Genomic DNA, 23,092 nt, shown 5'->3' on the forward strand with positions numbered 1-23,092 from the left:
GAACAGAAAACTCACTACACCACCATTATGGGGGACTTCAATGCTCAGGTTGGAAACAGACAAAACAGCACAGAAATGGAAACTATAGGAAATTTGGGAATTGGTGTAAGAAATGAAAGAGGTGAAAGACTTGTGGAATTTGCAGAATCTTGAGGAATGTCAGTAATGAATGCTTTTTTCCAAACATTTGAAGCGAATGGATGGGTGAAATGGGAAGGATTGCTTTTTCTTTTTTGGCTGATCTTGTACAAGTTTGCTTTCTTGCATCATATACCACTATTAATGCTAATAATAATATATTGTGAACAATGTTACTGTCCTAAACAAGGTAAATGTTGGAAGTGACCACAGACTGGTAAGATGCACACTTGATATAGATGTTATAGAAAAGAAAGGAAAAAACTGACTCTAGTAAATAATATGAAGACCTTTGAGATAACAAAAGAGGAGAAAAGCAGCATGTACTGAAACCTAGGAACAAATTTGAGCTTCTGCAGACCTTTCAGGACCAAGATATTGATGAGGAATACAACAAATTTCTGAAAGTGATAAAGTCCAAGAAACTTATAGGTAAAAAGAAATCCAATGAAGAAAAATTAGTCAAGAAACATTTGTCATGATGAACCGAAGATCAAAAATGAAGAGCAAGATAAACACTGACGAGGACACTTAAATCAGTTGTCATGAGTTGTACTAACGAAAGACAATTGATACTGATTTTGAAGGAAAGTGGTGGTGTAGTATAAATAGCAGAGAAGGCATAATTCAAATAGCAGAAGACTGCTATAAAATATTATATAAGGAGGAAGGGAATGATACCACCAGTGGGGAAGATGGATTGCAAATTACAATATACCTGATATCCTTCCTGAGGAGGCAGAACATGCATTGAAGAAAATGAAGAATCAAAAAGTTCCAGGTGAAGATGAAGTTACTGTAGAGTTGTTAAATTAGGAGGAACAGACATGACGCAAAAACTGTCAAGACTCTTCACAAAATACATTAGGAAAGGTGTGATGCCTAAGGAATGGAATAATGCAATCATAATTTTGCTGTATAAGAAAGGAGATAAGTCAGAAATCGGAAATTATAGACCAATTAGCTTGTTGTTCACAAGGATCATTAGTAACAGATTAGAAAGAATACTTGATGAGAATCAACCGAAAGAGCAAGCTGGCTTTAGGGCAGGATTCTCAACTATGGATCACCTTCACATAATATCACAGCTAATAGAGAAAGCAAATGAATATAAAATGCCATTTGCCTGGCATTTGTGGATTATGAAAAGGCATTTGACTCCATACAGCATAAGGGTATACTTGCGTATATCCTTATAGACATTCCTTACATCATGATTTTGAAGAAAATATATGAGAATGCTACCTCCTTTATTAGATTAGACACAGACGGTAGCAAATTTAAAATTGAGAAAAGAGTTCAACAAGGAGACAATAAATCTGATGTTGTTTACTGCTGTCCTTGAAGAAGCCTTCAGAAGATTGGCTGGTTGCAGAAAGGAGTCAGTGAATGGAGAGTACCGAAACTATTTACAATTTGAGTTCATAAGCCATGATCCGATTTCAAAGAATTCAGAGGAAAATCTTAATCAGTTATGCAGAGTTAGTAAGGATTTAGGACTAAAGATGAATTTAGTTAAAACAAAATTAATGATGAACAAGTATGCCACAGGAAGGGATATGATCATTGAAGGAGCAGAAAGTGAAAAGGTGGATTCATATACTTGTCTTGGACAAGTCATTAGCTGTAATAATGATAAATGGCTGGAAGTCAAGAGAAGAATAAATTTCAGATGGATAGCATTCAGGAAATATAGTCTCATACTGAGTAGCAATATCCCAATTTTTCTGAAATGTAAAATAATGAACCAATGTATACTCCCATGGCTTATGGAAGTGAAAATTGGTTACTCACCAAAAAATGGAAGAGAAGCTGAAAACTATACACTCAAGATTAGAACAAATTATATTAGGAATTAGACTGTTGGATAAGAAGAGAAACACATGGATTAGGCAGCAAACTCAAGTAAAGGACATTCTTATCAAAACTGTAGAACTGAAATGGACTTGGGCAGGGCACATAGCTGGAAGATATGATGACAGGTGGACTAAGAAAATAACAGAATGGTACCCAAGAGGAGCTAAAAGGAAACCTGGAAGACAACAACGGAGGAGTGTGAGCAATAAATGGATGGCCATTGCACAAAACAGAAGGAACTGGAAAGTTGCTGGAGAAACCTTCATCCTGCAGTGGATTGAAATGAATGATGATGATAATAATACCAAAATGTGAAGGAATTAGACCTTTTGTTTTAGGTTTCATGAATTTTGAATCCCACTGTACAGTATCTCATGATGTGCTCAAAAGTCACCAGAAACCCAAAATTTATTAGCATTGAAAATGCTGAGAAACAGCCACTGCTTTTGGACAGTTCTTGGCTATTGTGATTGCAACTAATTCTTGGCCTGATGTTATGCTGACATCTCAGTTGCCCATAACGTCATTGCACTCTGAGTAACAAAGAGACTAATGGACTCCAGCTCTCGGTGGGAGTTTTGAATTTAAGTATGACCTTCTCAAAAAATGGAAAAGAAAGAACCTGGATCAGTCTGAATCTCATGCTCAAGGGCATTTACTGTCCTTAACTGCCTCAATTTCATAACTCCATCAGGAAATGACATTTTGAAAAAAATCACAGCTTGATCCTTTTAAAAGTAAGAAAGAGCTCTGGTGAAGTTGAGATTTTGACATATGATTGCCACTATCAGAATTGGGTGTTGGTGAAGTTCCACAGTCATCATCAAATGTTATTCAGTTTTTTATTGATCCCCTTTAAAATCTTCAGTACCATTCTCAAGGGAGAATTTTTCTTCGGCATATTCTATGCCGAAGAGAAATTCCTTTGCCATCAAACTACACCCAAAATCACATCACTCATTCCTCCAAGGTCAAGCACTTCCAACCAAACTTATGTTTATTAAGATTACTTGAAAACTCTCATGGAAAGCACTGACAATTTTCACTGTCTGGTCTTTGAATAAAACTCTGAAGATGAAAGTGTGATATAGTTAACATTGTAAGCACCTCTGACAATGTGAATTTCTATGTACTGCTTGAGCTGCTTCAAGAAAACTATAACATTACAAGCTAACTTTTGAAATTTTTAACAACCTACCTCTGATTTTCACTGGAAATCAATCCTATATCTGCAGATTAATTGCTGGAATGTCACAGCAAGGCACCCTTTCTGGTATCCTTTTCATAGCTATTGTGAAATCAGTAATGAAAAATAAAATGCCAAAATAGTTGGTATTTTATTTTTCATAGGCCAGAATAGTTGGCAGTCACAGAAAGGAGATGTGGCTCCCATTTTCCTATCATCTGGTGGATTATATACTAGAGGATTAGAGGTTTGGGAAAAGAACACAGTAGCTTAATTTCTTTAATATCTTGTGAATTTAATTTCTATAAATTTTGATAGTTTTCAGAATTATTTTATTTTATTTTTTATTTAAAATCTACATCGTAAAAAAATATAGGAAAGCTATTAGACTTAAAATCAACATCGCAAAAAATAAAGAGATGCATCGTGTTGGACATGTGAGTAGTGCATGGTAAGCTTTTTTTGTTTTTTTATCTATCGCCATATTTTTTATCTTGGTTGCTGAACATTTTTCGATATAGTAAGACTTATGCAACTAAGGATATATGCCCGACTTATGCAACTACGGATTTATGTAAATTTTTTACGCTCAAATTTTTTTTTTTTTTTTTGGATTGTAAAATTTAAAACAAAAATAATAAATAAATAAAATGAGCAATCAATAATGACAATCACAGCACGCACAAATTGCACAAGTGAGATACGGAGTAGCAAACAAAAAAATAGGAAAGAAGAGAAGATTCTTACATTTTATTTATTTTTTTTATATGACTGAAGATTCCAGTGAAGGTGACACATTTCACCATAATAACGTAAAAACCCACACAATTCCAGTTATTGGTATTATTGCAAATGCAGTAAGATCAAGTTTACTAGATGCATTAACAGAAAAGGCCAGTAACCCGGAAGATGCAAATTGTTTAAATGCAGTGACCTCCAGAAATGTGCTTTAGAAAAATGTGAGTTCGAGTGAGGTGACAATAGTGTTTCTCCCTTAACCCTGTTAAGTTCTTTTCAGAAAATTTCATTTTGACCGTTATCACAGTGCCGACTAAGAGAATAAGTGACAACACTACTAGTAAATCTACCAACAAAAGGAAAGCCATCGATTTGGATCAGAAAATTAAACTAATAAAGATGTATGAAAATGGCCAAACATTAACAAGTATCATACCGAATTCAGATTTGTCAATAATGATATAGTAGCAATATGTTATTAGTCATTCCCGAGTTACGCAAAAGTCGACAAAGTAAGAAGTCCTGGAACATATCTATTACATATGTTGGGGATTTTTGTATTTTTGGATTAACTGGAAAATCGATATCCGGGATTTGTTTTTTACCATCTATCCCGGAAAATCAAGATTATACTGTATTTGTAATGTGCTTTATGCCAGGAGAGATTAGAAGTCAGGATAATCCCCAAGATCTTGCTTAGAAATCAGAGCATCATCGAAGATTAACATAGGAGCAGAAGAATCCTTTTTGCGAGATAGAAGACCGGATTGAGTTTTAGAAGGATTGAAATTAAGTTATCTTTGCCCCACTGGAGATTAGCATTTAAGGAAATGTTAGTGGATATTCGAGAAGTTAAAGCTGTTTGAGCAGGGCAAGTTTTCTCAAACTGGAAGGTGGAATGCAATGTGCTATCATCAGCAAAACTATGGATAAGATTTTCTGTCAATGGAAGAAGGTCATTAATATACAAGAGGAAAAGAGTGGGAGAAAGAACTGAATTTTGGAGAACACCATCATTAGTGGAGAAGTTAGAAGACAGAGAGCCATCTACCACTAACCAGTGAGCGGTCAGAGATAAAACTGAATATTCAATTACAAAAAACAGTTGGCAAACCATAGGATGGTAGCTTATTTAGAAGACCTTTATGCCAAACACGAATGAAAGTCTTGGAGATGTCAAGAGAAACTACTTGTGTTTCACCGAACTTTTCCATTGAATTTGTCCATAAATAGGTAACATAAGTCAGAATATCACCATTGGATCGACACTGACGGAATCCATACTGGCGATCGTTGATCAGACAAAATGTTTCTAGATAGTTTAAGAGTTGGCGGTTAATTGATTTCTATATTACTTTAGAAAAAGTAGAAGTAATTGCAATGGGACGTTAATTGTATGGGAGGGATTTGTCATCCTTTTTAGAAACTGGCTGGATATGAGCAAATTTCCAAGCAGAAGGAAAAACTGCTTGGAAATAAGAAAGTGAAAAAAGGCGGCAAAGATCAGAAGTTCATTCAGAAGCTCAGGTTTTGAGAACAAGTGGGGAAATACCATCAGGACCTGGAGCTTTCTTAGCATCAGATTCAACAAAATCCTTCTGACATCCTTTTAAATGAAGACCACAAGAGGCATTGAATGGAGTGTACTGGGAATGGTTTGAGGTGATTTACCAAGATCATCAATACATGAGTTGGAAGAAAAATAGATGCCAACAGTTCAGCTTTATCTTTGGCTGATGTAGCAACTGAACCATCTGGTTTTGACAGAAGTGGGAACAGAGATGGGCAAAAATTGCAGCCAATAGTTTTGGCAAGAGACCAGAATGGTTGGCTACCATTGGACAAGAAGCAAGTTTTCTGCTCTTATCCTGTTCGAAATCCAGTTTGGACTGATTAATAACTGCTTTACAAAGTATAAATGATACTTAATGATAAAAACTGTTATTATACTATGTCGCTTATAAAAACATAGTACTTCAAATATTTTGTAATAAAAATTCAGAAATATTATACAATTTCAGAGAATATAGGCTTAGTGGTTCGCTTTAAAAATATTATGTTGAAAGGGGTTCTCGATAAAAATTATTATCCTGAAAGAGATTCGCAATTCAAAAAAGGTTGGGAACCCTTTGATCTACAGCAGGAGTGGCCAACTTAATTTGTGATGCGATCTACATTTTTTCCTTCAAAATGTGCCGTGATCTACCATCTCAAAAATTTTATTGCACAAGGTGCATAAATCAAGCGATGACTGTATATTTAAAAATCATTGTGATCAACTGAAATTAAATCTGCGATCGACTCGTTGGCCAACCCTGATCAAACAGTAATGCCGAGTTAAAAGCTTACTAATAACTGGCATCCAGTATTCCTTCACTAGCTGCATAGTGCATGTCATGTGATACTAGAATCCCACCAGGAAGTAAACTACTGCTTACAAATGCTCTGATATGCCTTAGCTCTCACACACACACACACACACACACACACACACACACACACACACACACACACACACACACACACACACACACACACACACCTGCATATTGCCTTGCAAGTGTCACTGATTTGGAATTAATGGTTGTTATTTCTATCATCTTAATAGTATCTTTAGTCTTGTATATATACACCTAATTCTGTTTTTGCACGAACTTTTTTTACACGAATTTGGTTTAACACGAATTCAAAATAAATATTTCATTCTCTTTTTACGCGAGTCATTTTGATTTAACACGATTTCTATGAATTTTTTTTTGCCTAAATTCTAAGAAAATTTTTTTTATTTGTGGCATATTAGTATCATTTCTATATTACACGCATCAATAGATTGGATAACAGCTAGTGTATGCGTTTTGAAACGCGTGCTTTTGCTTACCAATGTTTACGTCTAGGTATCTATGAATCATCAACGTTTTTATTGAATGTGGTGCACATCTACGGTATTCGTGCATTGTATCTTCGGCAGACATGTAGTAGTAAGCTCTATTTCAAAGTGAAAGAATCTTTAGTGAAATCTGTGCACATATAAATTTATTAATTTTGCCGATAGTCAATAAATTGTAAGTTTACAAAATTTTCATACCTTTTTTATTAATTATAACTGAGATATTTTTCGGTAGCCCTTATATAATGTCGAATAATTTGCCTATTACCAAAATGAAAAGGAAAGCGATTTCTTTGGAACTTAAAATTCAAATTTTAGATCGTCTTGCAACTGGACAAGGGGCTACGTCTGTAGGAAAGCATTTTGATGTACATGAAGCTACCGTAAGAACTATTAAGAAAAATGAAGCTGCAATTAGGAAGTCGGTATGTTCTGGAACAAAAGTAAGTGTTAATTCATCATCATATACAAGAGATATTGTCAAGGAAAAAATGGAAAAGGCCCTGGTAATATGGATAGAAGATCAGTCACAAAAAAGAGTACCAGTAGATGGAAATGCCATCAAGCAAACAACACTAAGAATTTACAGACAGATTAAAGAAAAGGAGCCAAGCACTTCATCTCAGTTAAACAGAAAGTATGAATTTTCTGCGAGTACAGGTTGGATGACAGGATTTCTTAAAAGGAATGCTCTTCATAATATAAAAATTAAAGGTGAAACTGCATCTGCAGATGAATCGGCTGCTAAAGTATTCCCGCAGGAACTTGCAAAAATTATTGAAGATGGAGGATACACTCCTGATCAAGTGTGGAATGCAGATGAAACTGGTTTCTTCTGGAAACGAATGCCGAACAGAACGTATGTAGCCAAATCGCAGAAAACTGCTGGTGGTTTTAAGGTAGCTAAGGAGCGTGTGACCTTATTATTTTCCTCCAATGCTTCAGGAGATCGTATGTTGAAACCACTGCTGGTAAATCGAGCCCTAAACCCACGTTCAATGAAAGGTGTAGATATCAATAAACTGCCTGTTCACTGGATGGCAAACAAGAAGGCCTGGGTGACCACTACTATTTTTACAGAATGGTTCAACAAATGTTTCGTCCCAGAAGTCAGACGTTATATGAATTTGAAAGGTCTCGAATTTAAAGTTCTTCTGATTCTTGACAATGCACCCGGCCATCCTGTCTTGGAACACCCAAACGTACAAATTTTATTTCTGCCACCTAATACTACATCTTTGATACAACCGCTAGACCAAGGTATAATTGCGACAATTAAAACATGCTACGTAAAACGAACATTCCAACACGTTTTGGACAAACTGAATGATGAAACACTAACAGTCATTGATGTGTGGAAGAAATTCTCAATTATGGATTGTATCAATCAAGTTGGATTAGCGTTAACTGAATTAAAACCAGCAACTTTAAATGCGTGTTGGAAAGCGGTTTGGCCACAATGTGTAAAAAGCAAAGATCCCATCATCCCTAATACGACCGAATTTCCCAACATCATTACAATGGCACACAAAATTGGTGGAGAAGGATTCGATGATCTATCGTTTGAAGATATTGATGAATTGTTAACCGACAAAGCCCTAAGCGAAGATGAAATATTGGAGGTTGTCCTTGGGACTCCTTATCCCACAGAACGTAGTGATAATGAAGAAAATGATCCTGTTCTAAATGCAGATTTAATAAAAGAAGGTCTGGAACTGGCCAGAAAATTAGGTAATCATTTTGTCAAACATGACCCTAATGAGGAACGCGCTGGGAAGTTTCAACGTGAACTGAAGTTGTTGACAGCCTCTTACAGAGAATTATATAACGGCCTAACCAAAACACGAACACAACGATTAATAACTGAATTCGTTCGTAAAACCAGTGAAACATCAGCACCAGAGGAGACTCGTGCTGATTTTGCTGAAGAGATCACAGAAAGAATTTCATTAGAGGAAGAAGACGATGTCCACAACATTTCTAGTGATGGAAGTAATATTCCAGTCGTACGCAAACGTATGCGCCATTTATTATCAGAAAGTGAAAATGAATAAAATCTTGTTATGTGTAAAACGGATTTTTTTTTGTTCGTGAAGAATTTTTTTTTGTTCATGAAGAATTTTTTTTTCATTTCATATGCATACAAATTTATTTTAGTACATTTTAATTACATATTATTACATGTGTATTTTGTTGAAATAAAATAATAAGCTGAAAACGAATATTTTATGTGTTTTTTTTTAATTATTTTTACTGATTTTTTTTAGATCCGGAACCAATCTTCTTTTCTTCCATAAATACAATGTCTTTTTTTACACGAATTTTTTTTACACGTATTTTTCAGGAACGTATCTATCGTGTAAAAACAGAATTAGGTGTACACTGTTTTTTTTTTTGTCTGTTTATATTGTTGTTCATCCTCACCAGCTTCATAAGTCCTCTAGTTTGTGTAAACTGAGGAGGACCATGAAGTTGATGTTGTTTACATTACTCCATCATGTCGGGGCCAAGGACAGGTTTACATGTAATTTAAACATTGAAACATTGGTTTTCATCACATTAGTATCTTACATTACAAAAAAAAAAAAAAAAAGGCCAGACTCCATTGATTTATGCATGATCGGGGGGGGGGGGGGGATTGACATAGTTGAGTGAGTAGTGTACTCCATATGATCTCAGCAGAAATACTATTATGCTGGTCTGTCTTGAATTTTTTTCTTCCCTAATGAATTTAAGAAGGCATCAATTTACAAGTGACATATCTTGTAACAATACAGGCGGTAATATGCAAAGAAAGCTATACAGTCGAAGTTCTTCATAGTGAACATTATATAATGACCTATGTGATAGTTCCTGGCCAATTTCCCCATAAAACTGAGGCTATTTTATATTATAACAACCTCGAAAGACAAATTTTCTGTAACAACCTAAATACACCACTCTGCCTTGTTTATAACTTCTTTATTAAATAATTGCATTTCAAAATGAAACTGCCAATTTATTGAAGCTAATGATGAGCTTGCAGGCTGATTAGAAATCATCCATTGGTGTAATCGGATTAAATAAAAGTTCATTTCATTATATGGTATATATAGACTATGTTTATTGATATGCCAGTCGCAAACAAAATTAAGATTTACAAGCTGTAGATAATGATGCGAGTTCTAAGACAAACAGTTTGGGATTCCTAAAAGTTGACCATTTGCCATTCTGAAAGATTAGAAGCGGGTGTAAGGTATGTTAGTGTCTAACGGCTCCTGGGATTTCTCCCATCTCCGCGGGTGTACATTACATTGTATCGGGGCCAGAGATTTGAAGTGTATGGGGGTCGTGTGCTATGTATTGTGTTGTGCCCTTTGTTCTTCCGGTCTATTAGCCGCCGAGCCCCTAGTGGGACCCGACGTTACCACACCATGCCACGGGGAGGCTGACTGGGTGTACCACTGTAGCTAGAGTACTCTGGTGGGTCCTGCCACCTACTTTCCTGGGATTTCAGTGGCTAGGACCAGATTTGAGAATGAGATGATCGCCTGTTTCTTGAACAATGGTTGTAATTTTAACAGAGTGTAGGGTTGTTTGCTGATAACTTGTTCTAGGGCCAAATAGGTTGGGCAGTAATTTTGATGTTTTTAGATTTAGACCTGTGGGGCATGTGTATATATATATATAAAAAAAACGTTGTGCAAGAGAAAAGTAAAGGAGGAAGGCAGAAGACTGGAGTGTAGGGAACAGAAGAAAGGGGCCCACAGGGAAGATGGCCCCTGATGACAGTGTGTCATGCCCAGTGCCTCACCAGAGAGAAGAGTGGGGTGGCGGGTGGACGAAAACCACCTCCCCACAAAAAAAAAAAATCATTCTGTAAGAGAAAAATAGGGGGGGGGGGAGTAAAAGAACGGATGGTAGGAAACAGAAGAAAGAAGCCGGGGGAAAAAAATGAGAGAGAGATATACCCTGCAAGTTCAGGGTAGGTACAGCTAGCACGGCCAGTCAGTTGGAGCTGATAACTTTCTGGAAATCCAGCAGTGTGAGTGCTGCTATAGTGGATGGGTCATGTTCAGTAAGGTCTAGTTCAGGTGTCGTCATTGGGACTCCATTTGGTGAGTCTGTGTCGCATCCAGACTGAAGGCTGGTCCAGTAGTCCATGATAACGAATAGTGGGGGTTGTCAAAACCGGGAGTCCAAGATTGATGGTCAAGTCCAGGGATCGATGGTAGGCCTTTTCTTGATGAGATGTGTCACGTCTGGTCAAGAGAAGTTGGTCCAGGAATCAGTGATGAGGAATTTGTCAAGGTATGTGTGGACCCTGTCTTTGATTGCACTGCTGGTCAAGTCTTGTGCAAGTTGGTCCAAGGCGTTAGCACCCATGGCTCAATAATGCATAGCAACAATTGGCAGTCATGGTTGTTATGACCTATTGATTCGGATACTAAGGTGGTGGTAGCACTTTCTGCCTGGTAAATAGGTCCATTGCAAATTGAGTTAGAGCTCAGTAAGTTTCTTCATTCTGTAGGGTGAGGTGTTCTTGATTTTGGTAGTTGAAGCGTAGTTTCGTTATTAGGATCCTCCTGAAGTCCTCGTAGATTTCACAGCTGTGGGCAAGGTGCTCCCACGTCTGATCCTTTCCACAGTGGCAGCGGGGTGAGTCTGAAATTCTGAAGTCATGTAGTTTTTTCTGGAAGGAGCCATGTCCAGTGAGGAGGTAGGTAGCATAGAGTCCTGGTAAAAACCAGACAGGTGTGAGGGGTTAGGAGGCCCTGACATCAGGGAGGAATCTTTTGGTGACAGCGCCTGCTGGAACAAACTTCCATCTGTCGTTATGGATGTTGATAGTTTAAATAAATTCAAGTAAAAACTGGACAAACTTTTGGAGCGGATGGAGAGATGAATGGGAAATGGGTTTTTCTCCCTTTTTTTGGCTGAAGCTGTATAAGCTTGCTTTTTTCTCTTGCCTCATTAATGCTAATTTTTCTGACTTCACCAGTTTCAATTGCCTCAGGTGAACAGAGTTCATCAAAATTAATATTAATAAAAAATTATTTATGATCGACAATGTGTGAACAACAAAATCTCTAATTTGGCAACTGTGACAAATAAACATAAATGAAAGAATTAATAAATTCACATCTCTTAAAGCAAGGAAACATAAATTTGTATAATTTTTTTTTTTATTATTGCGATAGAATACGATTAATGTAATTTAGAATTTAAAGTTTATTTCCAGAATTTCAGAATGATATTATTATTTTTGTTTGTTGTTTCATTATATTATATGTGAGATATGTTGTAATTCTTTTCTTTTTAGTTAAATTAATAATAATTAGTTATGCCTTATTTTATTTTTTAATTGAAATACAGTGAAACTTCTCCTAATGGACACCTCTCGTTAACGGACATCTCTCTACAACGGACATTTTCAAATTCCCCAACTCACCTCTATTGGTTTTAATGTGTTTGCAGCTTCTGTCTAGCGGACATTCTCTGTAACGGATGCGGACAGGCAATCTGCACTGTTTCGTTTAGATTAGCACTTAATTTGATCTCCCCACAACGGACTGCGGGAGAGCTCACGGTCCTTTTTTTAGGAACTTTTCTTCCACGTATTGCCTCAATCGTGTGCTTATTTTCTATTTCCGATTTTCTGAATTTTATCAAGGTTTACGTCGCGGTTCTAAACCCTTTTTCAAGAATTTTGAGGTACGTGTAAAACTTCTGATGAATTCAGTGTGTGCAGGGGGGGTTTGTCGGCCTTTCGTCTTTTCAGTTTCCTTCAGTGTCGTGTGAAGTGCACAATGTCTTTTCGTAAACATTTAACTTTAAAAGATAAAGTCTAACTCATTAATGCGTATTATCGTCAAAAAAATAGTGTTCGCAATCTCGCTGCAAAATTCAAAATCGGGAAGACGCAGGTAAGCGATATCCTAAAGAAAAAAAATTAACTGCTCAAACAATTTTGGCAACACGGAAATGATCAGGTTCAAAAATCATTCCAGAAAACTGTTGGACTTCAAATTGACAATGTTACATATGAGTGGTTTTGTCGCGAACGTGCTAAAAAAATTCCCATTAATGGGCCTATTATTAGGGAAAAGGCTTTGGAGGTTGCGAAATCTATGGGAGTAAATGAGTTCAAAGCTTCTGTGGGATGGCTAGACAAGTTCAAAACTCGGCATAAAATTTCTTGGAAAACCGTAAGTGGTGAAGATAGATCTGTTGATACTGGGGTTGTAACAGAGTGGACCGTCAAATTGGAAAATTTATGTCGTGATTTTGAAGATAAGGATATTTACAACTGTGACGAAACAGAGTTGGTTTTTAAAGCTCTTCCTGAAAAAACAATGAGTCTAAAAAACGAAAAGTGCCAGGGCGGAAAAATTTCTAAGGAACGCTTGACTGTACTATTGTGTACAAATATGCTGAGAGACTTTGAACAACCACTTGTTATAGGAAAACCACAAAATCTTCGTTGTTTCAAGGGCATAAAGTTGAATCTTTTGAATGTTGACTGGAAGTCTAATAAAAAAGCGTGGATGACACGAGATATCATGAGCGAATGGATAAGTCACTTTAACCAAAACATGATTCGTCAAAACAGAAAAATTATTCTTTTCATGGATAATGCTGCATCTCACCCGCACATTGAATTGTCCAACATTCAAATCGTTTTTCTGCCACCAAACACATCTCCAGAGTGTCAGCCCTTGGATCAAGGGATAATAAAAAATTTTAAACTTCACTACAGAAAACGTGTTTTAAGACATCTCATTGCAAACATGAACGACGTAACATGTGCGAGTGACCTTGCAAATAAAATCAGCATCCTAGATGCGATTCAATGGATTTCCTCTTCAGTAAACGCAATTAGAAAACAAACTGTCATGAACTGTTTTGTAAAGTCTGGCTTCTCAAATGCAAAAATTGAAGTTGTGAACAGCAATGTGGAGCACCAAGAAGAACAAGAAGAACTTCAACACCTATTGATAATGTACGATACTTCAGCTACAAAGTGACCCAGGCTACAAAGGTATAGACTCGAACCTCACTACAGAAGATGGTGCTATAGATATCAACGACATTATCATCGATATTTTTCAAGAAGTTCCTCATGAGGATGAAGAAATGGAAGGAGGTCATTCTGTCGACGAACATATTAACGACGAACCACCGATGAAAACAGAAGAAGCGCTGATACAAATCAATCGTTTAAAAATGTTTTTCGCCGCTGAAGAAGATACTGAAGGACTTTCGATGGTTTCTTCACTCCAAACAAATGTTGAAAACAAGATTATCAGCCGGAAGAAGGTGCAGAAGAAAATAAGTGATTACTGTATGTCTTTTTCTTAAGATAAAGTCATAATATGCATAGCACAATTGTATGTATATTATTTACAAAAATATTGTGCAAAATCTGTATATAATTTAATTCAATTTTACATTAAACGTTTAACGATTTTTCTTTCTTTTTTTTTTTTTTCTCCCTCAGACTTCTTGTTAGCGGACACTTCTCTCTAACGGACACATTTTCGTTCCCCATAGCTGTCCGTTAAAGGGAAGTTTCACTGTATTTTGGGGCTGCAAATTTGATTTCACTTACTGGCGACACATCAACCCTGTATACGGCAAAAGTGCAGCCATTGACAGTGAAGCTACAAAGCGCTAATGAACCTTGAAGAACACCACTAATGCTGGTATACTTCAAGGCTCAGTTCTTTTTCACACTCTTTTCTTCTTGTATATTAATGACCTTCTTCCATTGACTGGAAATCCTATCCATAGTTTTGCTGATGATAGCACATTGCATTCCACCTTCCAGATTGAGAAACTTTGCCCTGCACAAAGAGATTCAACTTCTCAAATATTCATAACCAGTTCTCTAAATGCTGATCTACAGTAATTTTACAGTGTGGCAAAGATAACTTAATTGCTTTCAATACTTCTAAAACTCAGTCCTGTCGTATATCTCATAAGAAGGATTCTTCTGCTGCTATGCTTATTTTTGATGACAAAATCAGATTTCTGGATAAAATCACATATCACAAGATCTCTATTAGGGATTACCCAACTTCTAATCACATCTTGGCATAAGCACATTACAAATTATGCTTCCTTTGTGTCTTAAAATCTGGACTTTATCCACTCTTGATGTTACTTTTCTTCCAAACAGCTGTTCACTCTGTACAAATCACAAATCCGCCCTACCATGGAATATTGTTCCCACACCTGGGGTGGTGCCTCCAAACCTCTCTCATGCTTCTAGGTTCCATTCAAAAGAGAGCAATTAGCGTAATTAATGACTCAGTTCTAACAAAGTCACTGCACTCTGTCTCATAGACGATCTGTTTCTGCTGTATGCCTTTTCTGTAGATACTTCCATGGGCACTGTTCTTCTCAATTGGCTTTTTTTTAATTCCCACCCTCTCTTCCAAAGCAGTCCGAACACATGCTGCAACCAGTCAACATCCTTTTACTCTCCAACTTCAAACTTACAGAACCAACTTTTCTTCTTCCTCATTTATTCATCCAACTTCTGTTTTCTTGAACAACTTCCCTTTATATTTATTTTCTGAAAATTACGATCTACAGAAATTCAAGTCTAATATCAACAATATCTTCTTTCATCTTCTCAACCTTCAATCTATGCATAGTGCTAAGTACAATAGGTTATAATACCTCTCATGCATGGGATTTTCGTTAGAAAAATAATAAAGAAAAAAGTATACATTTAAAGTTAAGAAATATTGTGGTAGGAAACAAAAATTCTCCTAGTGGCAAACATGTCTGGCGCAGAGAAACGTCCTCTCTTATTCATTGGTAAAGTTGAGAAGCGCCGATTTAAGTGTGTGAAGACATTGCTGACTATGTATCAAGCAAACTACAAGGCTCTTGGATTTTGGACGTCGCCAAAAATCTACAAAGAATGGATCAAAGATTCAGCTTGCAAGATGAGTGGGGAGAATAGAAAAAATATTTGCTGTTAGAGGATAACTATACCCCTCACTGTCAAGTAAATGGGTAAAGTGCAATCACTAAGGATCTACCACTTAATATGATGTCAGTTCATCAGCCACTTGATCAACAAATAGCCTAGTGCTTTGAAGAAAAAAGATCAAAGAATGCTGTTAAATAAAACTGTTTTTTGTCTTGAAAGAAAAATGCAGGCAATGTAGCATGTGGTTGAGGCAGACAAAAAAGTGATTGCTAACTGCTTCAAACATGCTGGATTGTTGCATTGAATGATGTAATGAAGAAATGTGCTTCTTCCTCCTTCCACTATTAATTGCAAAGCACAGTGCAATGATAGTGAAAACATTTTTGAGGGAATGTATCATCACCTAAACTTAGAGGGAAATGTGTTTTTAAAAGTAAGTTGAAGTGGATGCAGACATTGTATGTTTCAGGATTTGCATGAAGGGGGAGGAGTTGTTGAAGTGATAAAGAAGAGAGAACATACTGTGGTTGAGCAAGAAGTTTTGTTAAAGGACACACAGCAAGGATTAGAACTTGTACATAGTTTTTTCATCAAGCACAGCCTAACTGTAAAAATGAATTAATTGCTATTATGTGTCTTCGTAATTCTTTTCTAAAACGTGCTCTACCACTGAAATTATGCATTTTTACAGATTACTTCTTTTACTACAACTTTGTTTTTTTGTTATACTGTAGTGCATATTCTGAGGTAGAATTGCATTAAATGCTAACTTTTATTTGCTCATTTGCTGATTTTATGAACTATCAATATAATAACTGTTTTCCCCTGGGTGTCACAATAAAGAGATTCAACTATATTCATGAAAAAAATAAAAATGATTATGATAAAAGTTGGGCACAGAAAGTGATATAGTGCAATTATTTTTTAATTTGAGTTGTGCAGAATTTTTATATAGTAAATTCTTTTTACAAGAACCTTGTTTATAAAAAAAATTTTATAAACATTTCATGTTTATAAAATTGTTTTCCATATACAGACAGAATTAATAGCAATTTTTCCCCCTCATAAAATAATTTAATTTCAAATGGCTTTTCATAAATCACTCGGGAATGAGAGTAGCTCCGTTTGGGTGAAGTTTTTATGGCTCCAGCTAATAGAGAAGTTTTTCTTAAATTTTTGCCATTCTATTGACTTAAATTGGCATATTAATTTATTTCCTAGATGTAGCTTTATATTCCTAGTTATGATACTTAGTTTATTTTGAACTTAGGTAGAGATTTTTGTAGGTTATTACTTACTATCAGTAAGGGTATACACGTTTTGAACAAGATTTTGCAGCTCCGGCAAATGCTAAGTTTTTAATTATATTTAGCCATTTTATTGACTTAATTGTTATATTAAATTATTTTCTATAAGTAGCTTATAGTCCTAGTCAGGCTCCTTGGTTTATTTTGAATTTAGATAGCAATTTTGAAAGTTAATACTTAGTGTACGTAGATTTTACCATTCGTAACTTCCCATCATCGTTATACAATACAACGTATATTTCGAACTAGAAAGCGTAAGGTTAAACGTAAAACTAGACAGCGTAAGTTTAAACGTAAAACTAGATAGCAAAACACATAGCACTGTATTAGAAATCTGTTAGTATAGTATAGTATTATCAATTAATCAGTAAAATCGGCACCTCCATAGCCAGGTGGGCAGGAACAGCAGTGCGTAGCAAACGCTTCTTGATTAGACCAGGGTTCGAGCCCGTGCCCACCACATACGGAGGATGTGGAAAGGTCAGGAAATGACCACCGCATATCCCCGGAGCAATATGGCCTTAGTTGCTAATGCTCCTAAAAACCAAATAATAACAATAACAATCAGTAAAATTTATTAATCTTATTACATTTCATTGTTAATTAAATTGTACTTAAACGGAATCGGGACCAAGAGTAGAGCAGCAGAGCAACACACAGATTAGCTGGAGTGCTGTGGCTCGGTGGAGAACCGAAGGGGACGATTCTCCAGCACATCACAGTCTGAAAAAATGCGAAAATGTGAAATGTTTGTGGACCTGTCTAGAACAGAGCATGATGTAGCCGAGGCAGATGTCTTTGTGTGAATGTGCTAGGTGCAGAGACTGTGAGGAAATTAGCTGCTAACTCATCATTCTGATGTGTGTGTCTATGAGAGTTTGAGGTGTTAGGGTAGATATATAAAAGGTAATTAATAAGAGGGGCCCATTAAGCTCTCATCTGCCCAATCAATGCCAGTGCTCACTCCTGTGCATCAGGCAACACAGCAGCAGCAATCTCCAAGGCAGAATGTGCTGGTCCCACAGGAACTAGTTATTGTTGGTGATGCTATTGTCGGCCGACCGGGCTAGCCGAGTGGATAAAGTACCTGCCCGGCAACCCAAAGGTCGCGGGTTCGATTCCCGCCTCGGGCTTGGATCAAAGTACTGCAAAAACTTTGGGAGGTGCAATATGGCCACAGAAGCCAATGCGCCAACAACTACCAAATCAAAAAAAAAAAAAAAAAAAAAGATGCTATTGTCAAGGAGACTGGGAATATATTATGCAAAAAGGATAGGTGGAACAGGATGAGGGTATGTCTGCCAGGGACAAAAGTTGATGACATTGTAGACCAGATATCATCTTTTAAGGGCACAAAAGGTGATACTGTTGTATAAGTTGGCACTAATGACCTTAAGAGTAAGAGATCTGCAGATTCAATTAACAAGTACAGCTGAATGTTGAAAAAAGGTCGCCAGCTAGGGTTGAATTTGAAAGTGTCTGCAATTCTGCCCACAGTCTAAAAAATTATAGTAGGGAGTATGTGATGAGAGTATTGTCAATCAATTCAGCCCTACAGAGACTGCAAGGAACATGGTGCAGAATTCTTTTCAGCATGGTCTGTGCTTGCTAACAGGATAGACTACTTCTACAGGGATGGGATACACTTAAAATAGAAAGGGTGCAAGAATATTTACTGATGCTATTGAAGCAGTGTTACATGGGTCAGAAAACTGCTAGCTTGGGGGGATTCACAGACTAAAAGATTAACAATAGCCACAGGCAGAAGCAAAAGTGATTCTTGCATTGCTTCTATTGTAAGGAGCACCAAACTAGAGAGCAGGTTGCTGGGGATTTCAAGAGCTGCTGGGAGTCATCATGGAACAAGTAAGTACATGGGCTGTGTTAGGGTAACTAAGAGTACTTGTTGTTGTTTTGGTTTTTAGGAGCAATAGCAACTAAGACCATATTGCTCCGGGATATGCGGTGGTCATTCCCTGACCTTTCCGTATTTGGTGGTGACGGGCTCGAACCCCAGTCTAATCAAGAAGCGTGTGCTATGCACTGGTACTCCTTCCCACCTGGCTACGGAGGTGCCTAACTAAGAGTAAGAATAGGTGCATGTATACTTGCATGTACACCAATTCTAGAAGTATAGAAAATAAATTTGAACTGCTGATCAAGGCATCAAAGGCAGATATTGTTGGGATATCAGAGACATGATGTCACACAGATATAAGCAGTGCAGAATTGGAATTTGGGGAATATATTGTGTACAGAAAGGATAGACAGGGTAGGAAGGGTTATTCTATTGTAAGTTAAGAAATACATAACATCTAAGGAAGTGCATGCAGTCGACATGGGTGGAGAGTGCAATCTTGAGTCTGTTTCTTGTGACAAAAACTGGGAAAGGGAAAATGAGAGTAGGAGTGCATTATAGGCCTTATGACACTGATGAGTACAACAAACAGTTGTGCAGAGAAATACAGTGGGCAAGTAAATCAGAATGGCTTGTAATGGGGGATTTTAATTTTCCAAATATTGACTGGAATTTGTGCATTCATCATTCGCATGCTAGCAAGGCTTTTGTGGATTTATTGGAGGATTGTTTTCTACAGCTACACGTTCGAGAGGCAACCAGAGGTGGTAATATTCTTGATTTGATCACCAGTAGTGATGACTAATGCATTACGAATTTGTAGATAAAGGAACCAATAGGTCAGCCTAAATAAGTTTAAGGCTCGGCTGGACAGGTATTTCGAACGAACAGAGGGGTGAAGTGGAAGTGGTTATTTTTTATTTTACTTTAATTTTTTTAGCTGATGCTGAATAAGCTTGCTTTCTTGCATCAAATGCCTCTGCTAATGCTAATGCTAATGTCACAGTGACCACTGTCTACTGATGTGGGATTTACTTAAAGATGTAACTACCATCAAGGGTCAAGGGAAGAGTTTTTGTTTTCGTAAAGGTGACTACACTCATCTGAAATAGTTTTTAAATTCTATACAGTGGGATCAACTGATGATGTTGCCAATGGTGAATTCTAAATGGGAACCCTTCAGGGACTTAATCTTGGAGGCTACTAGGCTCTTAATACCATCTAAGAAATACTGTTCAACATTTAGAAGAAAAATGCGTGCCATCAATATAAATTAGCAGGTGACATAGAAGCCTATGGCAGATATAAACTAGTCTGTAATCAAGTCACAAAGGAGGTTAGGCAAGTGAAGGCTGATTACGAGAAATACTTGACAAAGGATACAGGGAAAGACAACAGACTTCTTTACTTATGTAAACTATAGAAGGAAGGGGATGAATCAGAATGGTCCACTTGATGTTGGTGGTTCGACTGTTGATGATCCTGCTCAAATAGCTGAAAAATTGAATGAGTATTTTTCCTCTATATTCACACGTGAGGTATTCTGTAAGAAAGGGGAGGACAGAAGTTTACTAAACTCAACAGGGAGCTAAATGATTTTGTAATTATGGAGAGCAAAGTGGAGAAGAAACTGTTTAAGTTAAACATAAAAAAGGCACCTGGGACAGATGGAATCTATCCAGTTATACTGAAGGAGATAGCGAGGGAAGTAAGCAAACCCTTAGCAATAATTATGAGAGCATCCTTAGATTCAGGAGAGGTCGCCATGGACTGGAGATGGGCAAATGTTTGCCTAATTCACAAAGGGGGTTTCAAAGGGTGACACATAATTATGGACCTGTTAGTTTAACTTCTGTTCCATGTAAAATATGGAGTCATTGGTTAAAGAAGTGATGCAGGATCACCTAGACAAGACTGCAATAATAGTTCAGACACAGCATCGGTTTGTTAAGGGGAAGTCTTGTCTGACCAATTTGATTGGATACTTCGATGTGGTCACAAAGGAACTGGATGCAAAAATTAATTTTGATTTCATGAACTTGTATTTCAGGAAAGCTTTTGATATAGTTGCACACAGAAGATTGCTGTACAAATTGGAGTGGTATGGCATTAAGGGCAAATTGCTGTAATGGATAGAAGGATGATTGAATGGGAGACGGCAGAGAGTGGTAATAAATGGACACTGATTTTGTGGACGGATGTTATTATTGGAGTCCCCCAGGGTTCAGTGCTGGGCCCATTGTTGTTTTGTATATTTATTAATGATACTGATGCGAGGTATATCAGACTTAATGTCCAAGTTTGCACATGATAAAAAGGTTGGCAGGGTTGTTAATGATAGTCAAGACAGTATGCTACTGCAGCAGGGTCTAGAAAAGTTAGGAAGATGGGCTGAGAAGTGGCAACTGAAGACTAATATTAATAAATGTAAATTACTGCATATGGGGAGCAGTAATCCAAAATAAATGTATCAACTATGTGGTACTACACTCAGGGAGGTGGAGAATGAAAAAGACCTGGGGTAATTGTGCACTCGGATATGAAGATCTCTGAGCAGTGCAGATGGGCTGCCAGAGCAGGTCATGGAGTTTTGTCGATGATATATAGGAATTTTGGTAGCATAGACAAGAAGGTGATTATACCTTTGTATAAGGCAATGGTCAGGCCACACCTTGAGTACTGCATACAGATCTGGAGGCCTCATTTTAGGAAGGATGTAGAGTTGCTAGAATGAGTACAGAGAAGGGTAACAAGATTGGTGAGAGGAACAAAGGCTTCTCTTACCAGGAGAGGCTTAAATTCTGAAAGTTTCAGCATCTGGAGACTAGGCACCTGTGAGGTGAACTGATCGACATGTACAAGGCCTTGAATGGTTTGAACAGGCTCAATGCTGATGGCATATTTCCACTTGTTCAGATTAAGACCCTGAGGGGGCACAGATTCAAATTGTGGAAAGACAGTTGTAGATTAGATTGGCAGAAGTTTGCCTTTAGCCAACAGGTAGTTGATTGCTAGAACAGACTTCTGTCTGTTGTTTGGAAGTTGATAGCTTAAATAAATTTAAAGCTGAAGTAGACAAACATTTGGAGTCACCAGATGGGTGAGGGTGAAATGGGAAGGTTTTTTATTTATTTTTTTGGCTGATACTCTATAAGCTTGCATTCTTGCATCATGTACCTCAGCTAATGCTAGATATTAGTTTACTTTGTTCAGTTGCCACAGTTTCTTGCATTGAATGCTTTTGTAAACTTAAATTTGTTTGAGTTTAATTGTTTCACTTTTCTATTTTATGTTCTCAATATTTCACTGAACATTTTAATTAATAAAATGTTGTCTTCATTATAACTAAAAAGTATTTTTAGTTGCCAAAAAACTTTTGTTGCTAAATTTTCAATTATTATTAAAAAAAAAGAAAGTATTAGTAGATCTATATGATGAAAGAAAGCAAGCTTACATAGCATCAGCCAAAAAAAAAAAAAAAAAATACCTTCCCATTTCACCCATCATTTAACTCCAAACGTTTGTCTAGCTCTGCTTTGAATCCACATAAGCTGTCAACCTCCACAACAACAGATGGAAGTTTGTTCCAGCAATCAATCACCCTCTGGCTAAAGGCAAATTTCCGAACATCTGTTCTACAACTTTCATTCCTCAGTTTCAACTTGTCCCCTCAAGAGACTAATCTGGGCAAGAGGAAGAATCCCATCAGCATTGAGTTTGCTCAAACCATTCAAAGGCCTTATACACCACATTCGAATCACCTCACAGGTGCCTAGGCTCTAGACACTGCAATTTGCAGAACTTAAGTCTTTCTTTGTAAGAGCAAGCCTTTGTTGCATTCACCAATCTCGTTTCCCTTCTACAAATATCTGACTGCACAATTATCTCCAGGTTTTTTTCATTCTCTACCAGTCTGAGTGTGGTACCACACCATTGATACGTTACTGTAGGGTTCTACTACCCATATGCAGTACTTTACATTTGTCAATGTTAAACTTCAGTTGCCACCACTCAGCCCATCTGCTCAACTTTTCTAAATCCTGTTGCAGTAGCATATTGTCATTAGTGTCATTAATCACCTTGCCAACCTTCGTATCATCTGAAAATTTGGATATTAAGCCTCATATACCTTCATCAATATCATTGATAAATACAGAAAACAACAATTGGCCCAACACAGACCCCTGGGGGACTC

General features: G+C 37.0%; 1 protein-coding gene across 1 annotated transcript in view; it reads left to right on the forward strand.

Moving 5' to 3' along the window:
- Positions 1-23,092, forward strand: part of Nprl3 (GATOR complex protein Nprl3) — a 425,627-nt gene that overhangs the window by 256,480 nt on the left and 146,055 nt on the right. The gene's annotated exons all lie outside the window — the stretch shown is intronic.

The sequence above is a fragment of the Mastigoproctus giganteus genome, chromosome 7 (genome assembly GCF_048544385.1).
Source record: "Mastigoproctus giganteus isolate SK-2022 chromosome 7, ASM4854438v1, whole genome shotgun sequence".
Classification (NCBI taxonomy): domain Eukaryota; kingdom Metazoa; phylum Arthropoda; class Arachnida; order Uropygi; family Thelyphonidae; genus Mastigoproctus; species Mastigoproctus giganteus.